Source organism: Malurus melanocephalus, unplaced genomic scaffold (assembly GCF_030028575.1).
Source record: "Malurus melanocephalus ecotype Western Australia unplaced genomic scaffold, MMel_1.1 scaffold_383, whole genome shotgun sequence".
Lineage (NCBI taxonomy): Eukaryota > Metazoa > Chordata > Aves > Passeriformes > Maluridae > Malurus > Malurus melanocephalus.
Window position 1 is genome coordinate 650,496 of NW_026623615.1, and position 6,977 is coordinate 657,472.

The window sequence follows — 6,977 nt, forward strand, 5'->3', positions numbered from 1 at the left end:
TCACTCAGCTGCCTTGTCTGCACTACACCAGGCACGCAGAGGATGCTGCAATGTCTCACTTGGTGCTACAGATTTTGTTTGGGTTTTTTTATTAATGGAAATTTTCAGCGTTAAGCAAATTGAAAAAGATGGATTCCTAAATTGTTTTAGGGAACCTTTTTCTTCTGACATTTTAAAATTTATTTTAGATTATTTGTGTATCGTCTCTTGAGGAAAACCAACATCTCTGTGCAGCACTCAGCCTGCTCTCGGTAAGAATGCCAAACAAAGAATGCTGCAATTTATGCCAGACAGTAGAAAGCACTTGGATATTATATGAGAAATAAATTGGTAAGTTAAGTTTTTAATACATTCACGTGTCTGTGTGTGTTCTTTACTTGCTGTTGGTCTGGCTGACAAAACTTGTAGGTCAATGATTTATTTGCCATTGTACCTGCAAACTATGAAAACACACAGAGATAGTTTTTGCATATTTGTAGTCACAGCAGTTTAAAAGTTAATGAGCTAAATAGTGGTTTGTGTTTCAAACTGCCCCTGTCATCTGAGGATACCTTCAGCAGATGTAAAGCATTCTGCTGAAGCCGTCTGGAGCCTCCCTGAAAATGTTTTCATAACCCTGCTTCTAGTTCCAGCAAACTGGAAGTAGGCTTGGTCATAACAGAAATAAAATAAGAAAACACAAGCATCAGTTGGGTGAAATATGGTTTAGAGGAAACATAGAAAATATACCCTAAAATCTTTAAAATAGTTTTTGTTGAAGTAGACCAAGGAAGGGATTTCCAGTAACAGTGAAACATGTACTTGCAGTGACTTTCTTTATTTCAGGTTATTATACAAGCAAAACAGCACAGGCCAACTGTTATCTAATTAAATTGATAAAGTAAGCAACAATTAGATGAGGTTCTGGAACCTAGGGCTATGGTTACAGTTTTCTTCCAAGATGTAGTTCTGGGAACAGCTTTGCCATTTAGCTTGCAACAGGCACCTCACAAGTGTTCTTCATAGCGAAATCACCTCTGTAGGTAAGTGGATGTTGATTTTTCATCAAGTTTTAATGTTGCAATTTATTCTAGAGCAAAACCAAAGAGAGTAAATGTCAAACTATTACACTGCTCAGAATTGTGACTTTGGGGCTTTGTGAGTTGTTCCCTATGAACACCATGGAAATTGTTCCTACATAAACAATCGTAAAGAATAAGCAAACACAAACCTCTCACCTTCACTATTCCACTGTGCAAATTTAAAAGATCCTCACTTATAATGTCTTACAGAAGGTGAGTGATCCTCACATATAATGAAATATGTAATATGAAACAATATAATATCCCMAAAAAACTTCAAACTATCAAAATAAGAAAACCCCCACAAAATCTCAAAAAGAATTAACAACATCTGATAATGAAGCTGTGCCCCTTTATTTACTAATGAGACTGAGTACATGATAAAGCAGTTTGGTGTGGTAACTAGAAATATAGAGATACAGGCCACAGAAGTTTATACTGGGTAGGTACCAAAATATCCCTCAGATTTTTCCTCTGTAGGGATTAATTTGGCTCATCCATTTTGGAGATGGTGTTCACCAGAGTGAAATGTCACTCAGGCATGCCACAGGCCTTCATAACAATGAAACTTGACCATATAAATATGTTTTCATTTTTGGTGTGGTTTGGCTTATGCTTTTTTTTCTCACATTAGAAATGTGCATTATAAGCCAGCATTAACYATATTCACAAGAGAAACTTCTTCCAGGTCAGGAGAGGTCTGACTTGTTTGCTTCACATACAGCTGTGAAAGGCACTCATCCATTGTAACACAATTTTTCTTAAATAGTGCAATCTTCCTCTCAGTTGTAGCAATTTATTTATGTTTTTGGAATGAGGAGGTGCTAGATACCTGGCATGCTGCATATCCTGCCAAAAATAGACTGTAAAGAGAAGTAGCATTTTTTACATCCTTCTGCATAAGTGCAGGAAAGGTAGGAGCACAGGAGTAGCAAAACTGAGATATAAATGATGTGGACAAAGATGAAATGGGTCTTACCAGAAATTTTGGTGGATGGCTCCTGAGTTGGTCCTTGGCTGGACTCCACACTTGACTTAGGGGTAGAGTCAGTGCTTGACTCTCCGCTTAGCTCCCAAATGGTCTGTTCACCTTCTTGCATTCCTTTGTTCTCTCCTTGCTCTGTGTCCTTCTCCTTGTTTGAATCTCCGCTATAGTCTGGGGGCAGCTCTGTGGCTGGTTGTTTGCTGGGATCTCTGCTTGGCTCCACACTTGTTGCCTCAAGCACTGGGGTAACTGGGGTACCTACAAATTAAATGAAAGGAATTTACAATGAATCATTTCTAAGGATGTAAAAAAATGTGCATAGTTCTTTTTATGGATCAAAGAGCCCAAGTAGGAGTTTAGGGAGGGGGAGAAAAGTAACTCTAGGAGTAAGTACAATATGAATGTGAATCTTGCTTAAATTGACAAAGGTGGATTTGCCAATATGTTGTTGACTCACCTTGTGCTTTTAGTTGATCAACCAGGATCAGAATCAGCAGTGCTGGAAGTATTGTCATCTTTTTCAGCATGGTCATCTAAATGTCCCGTTAAGAACAAGCTTTTGGAGCAAACCTGAAATGTGTGGTGAACAGAAAGTCCTGGATATTTAAAGGCAAGCTCCTACATCTGTGTGCTTTGACATYTGCCTGAAAATAACAAGTTACAAAACCAACATCCAATTACATTCTCAGAAAAAATGTAAGATCTCTCAGGCAACTCTTGCCCTTTGCTTCAGGGTGAGATAACCTTTGCTGCAAGCAGTAAAGGACTTTGGGGGCAAAAACGTGGGACAGCGGTGGCCCAAACTGCAGTACCACTGATAGTGATGTCACTATGTGCCTCTGGCAATGCTGGTTTCTCCAGGCAACTGGTCCTGTTGGTTTTGAATGAGAATCTTCAAAAATCCTTTGATAGGACACTTGACAGATTGAACATTCCTTATGGGTAACAGGTGAAAGGTGAGGTGTGGCTAAAAAATGTGCACCTGGGTTCTGTGTTGTAAGGAAATAATAACAATGTGAAAGAACTGTGATGTTTTTGTCAGGCATTTCATTGGGAAGCCTCCCTATTTCATTGTTGAGAACTTGTGGGTTTGTGTGTGTGTTATTCAGCCTGTGATATGTCAGTCCCTTAGTGATGCACTTGAAAGGCTTGGACAGAACCAGACAAATGTCTAAAGAGGACCTGTCTCCTGTGCATGGTTTAATCAGCAAAGCACAATCGTTGTTCCAAAGGTCCTTTCTGATGCAGAGAAGTTGCTCTGATTGCATTCATGCAGCTCAGTACCCCATGACTTTCCCCTTCCTGGGAAGTGGGTTATGACCAGACCCTCAGAGGTTGTGTAATTGTAACCAGGTTAGTTATGTTTCGGGATCTGCCAAGGGAGCAATGGAACTCAGGGCAGTGTGAACAGCTCTCTGTGTTGCAGAGAACTGTGGGCCTGGTTGTATATATTACACTCATATGAGTGAGCAGTGTAATTTCTGCAACTAGCAATTCTGCAGTAATTAGCAGAATTAGGTTAACGTTAAATTAACGTAAAGGAATTCAGAATCCGAYTGTAAGATTTCCCCCTGCCCTGTTTCCCTGATTTCACTTGTTTAATATTGCATCAACTTAGTTTTTCAGCACAGTGTTTCTTTCAAGTTGCTTCTACCTCTAGGGTTTGCCCGAGGCATTATTCTTCTAATCAAGCTTTTTATGCTGCAAAAGAAGAATTTTATTTTTTCTTGAAGAGAATGCTGATGCCCATGAACACCTACTTGTACATGGCTGCTGCAGTAGGTTTCTCCTGTGTTACTGGTTTCAATGGAATGTTGATGTGTAACATCATCTTTTTTCAAATGTGGAAGAATTTTTCTTCAGTATGGAAGTATTTGTTGCCGACTCACCTGTAAGAGGTAACAATAGGATGTGCAGGTCATAAATCTGCAGATAACTACCTGTAGTGAGCAAGATTTCTCAGTGTARACTAAGAACTTTTGTTTTTCATTCTTGAAAATGTTTTTCCTACACACCATTTTCATGAGGTATTGGGCCTGCTAATTGTGAAGGAAGCATTAAAAAAATACATATTCTGCAGAATTTGTTACTCTTAATGAGATACTACTGTTCAAGGAAAGAGGAATTGTCATGTTACTCCCTCAGTGGATCTCTAGTTTGGTTTTGAAATATTTATCTTCCCTTTTAATGAGACTTGTTGAGCACAGTTGCTCATCTTGCTCTTTCCAGGTTCTTCTGTTTGTTTCATGGTTACAGTTTTTAAAAAAAAAATGATGCAATGAATTTAAGCATTTTAAGGCAGGCCTTCAGTTATTTGTCTGGAGACAAAGTTAGTTACGCTGTTTTCTCCCTGCTCCCAGTCATATTGTTAAGGGGAAATCTCAAAAAGTAGTGACAAAGTTAAGGGGAAATCTCAAAAAGTAGTAACAAAGGGAAACATTTTGAGTAGGATTTCTTACTGTTTGGGGTTTTGGGTTTGTGTTTTTTTAGAATTCATACAGTACCTGTCCCTATTCAGTATCTTCAGTGTTCTGAAATTAAATACAGGTATCGTTACTGAAAGAATTATCAGGAGAGAGGAGACTCCTGTAGARTAAGTAATGGTGAGGACAGAGGTGTGTTACAGGTTTATTGCTTTTAGCTACCATTTTTTCWATGTGCCCCAGCCAACAAGGCACGTTCCATGTACAGGGCAAAGGAATAAAAGCCATACTTAAGCAATGAAGGCTGCATGTGGAAATGTTTTGCTCCAATGTTTCTGTCCTCAGATTCCTGAATTTTGGCCCTCAGCCCAAATWTTTACATCCATTATGGAATATAACCAAGCTAGAGAGGGTAAAGAAATGAGCCATAAATGTTGAAAAAATCTTCCCTATGAAGGGAGAAATCTTTTCAGATGTCAGATCTATTTATTTTATTGAAAAGAAGGAGTGACTTATGTTTTGTCATTTCATAAGGGGATAAAACCCAAAAAGCTGGGTCCTAAAGCTGTCATTAATTGCATAGATGGAAGCATAGCCAGAGACTTTGACTTTATGCCAAAGCAAAATGAATGATTTATGTACTAATCACTGGATTTACTATAAGGGAACTGAGTGGTACTGAAAAACCTGATGGATTGAAAAAACCTCTACATATGATTGTCTAATGGTTCCTCTTAGCCTTGTTGTCGCTAAGGCCTTGAGCACTAAAGCAATGACTTTTGAGTCTCAGTTGTCCAGATTGCTGTTGGACTCATAGGAAGAAGCAAAAACTGTGGAGATGGTTCACCACCTTTCTCTCTGAGGYGGTGGAAGGTATTTGGTCTCACTGTTAAAATGCAAGAAGGTTACAGCATTTGTGACATTCTGGTTAGAAATGGGCAGTTTGTACAAACTGTCCATACACAATGTCTGCCTCACTCATGTGCACAAGATGGAAAGCTGTGCAAGTGTCCACTTACCTTTAGTCAGGATGACAGGAGTGACCTCCACCTTAACTAAATTAGAGTTTTGAAAGGTATCTGGTAGACCCCTGATAGTGACTTTGCTGATTCCTGGAGTAGGACAGGTTGTGTTGCAACTGTGTCAAACTATCTTTGTAGAGGGACAACTTCACTTGTTCACTTGTTCTTCACTTGTACCCATTKGTTCCAGATGCCTTGATTGGTATGGAGACTGGCAACTGGGACTCCAGTAGGTATGGGAAGCAATTCTTCCTTCATGCATTTCTGTGCCTGTGCAATGACTGGATATGGGAACTTGTCTTGCATTTTAACAATTGAGTGCAAGAATTGCAAAGGTGTGCTGTGAAGACAAGCAAAGTACTAAGAGGTTTTGATAGCAAGTGATGGTAACTGAAARTGATATGTAGCCACCCTTCCTCCTCTCCTCCAAATTCAGAAATACAGTGCTGCGGTGCTTCCCGACACAGTGCAAGGTATTTAATATAAGTGTTTTCATGTAAGAAGTGTTTTCATTCTAAGAATATTGCAGATAAATTATAATAGACTAATTTTTAAAATATTTCCTTTCTTCCTCTGCTGATGTTTTTTTTATATTTCACTTGAAAGCAAGCCAGAGTCATGAAATGAAGCTCAGTGAAGCAAGATCAAAGCAACGCACATTTGTTTGTCACATGGTGGAGGAACTAGCTGTCAGAAGTTTACAAAGGCTCAGGAGARAATGGATATAAAAGTAAAACTGTGGGTAAATAACCTGGGACATAGAAGCAACATCCAGACCAAAAGTTCCTCAGATGAAAAATAGGATSATAGGCTAATTCATCTTGTAAGGTATTGCAGGGGATCTCTGATCTGGTATCCCACTGAAAGCAGGGTCACCTGGCTCATTCTATTTTACTCGGAGTTTTATCCAGTCTGGTTTTGAAAACCTCCAAGGACAGAGTCTGCATAACCTCCCTGGGCAGCTTGCTCCTCTGCTTGACAGTCTTCATAGTGAAAAAGTGCCATCAAATATGTTCTATGTAAACATTCCTTGTTTCAACTTATGCCTGCTGTSTCTTATCCTCACACCCTTACCCTCTTATCCTTGTGTCAAGCCTGGCTTTTGGTAACCTTCTTAAATAGCTGGAAAGTGAGAGAATATTAGTTGGGGCTGACATTTTGCATGTGCTTATGAGCATAGAATATAAAGAYTCCCTCTAAATTCTTTTCTCAGGCATCAGCTCATGACCACCTTTGCAAACAGGGTGTTAGTTTGGGTGTCTTGTTTAGACTGGGTTGTGTTGAACAGTATCCTTTGTTGGACTAGTGTAGGGCAGATAAGGGTGTTTTTTTCTAMTTTGAGTCTCAAATGTAGAACACTTAAAAACAAACGTAGGTGACTGTTTTCATTGCTGTTTGAACAATAAGTTCAAGAAAATAAATTCTTATAATCATGTATTTTAGGGTGGTTTGGGTTTTTTTGGTTGGCTGGTTTTTTCGGCTTCTT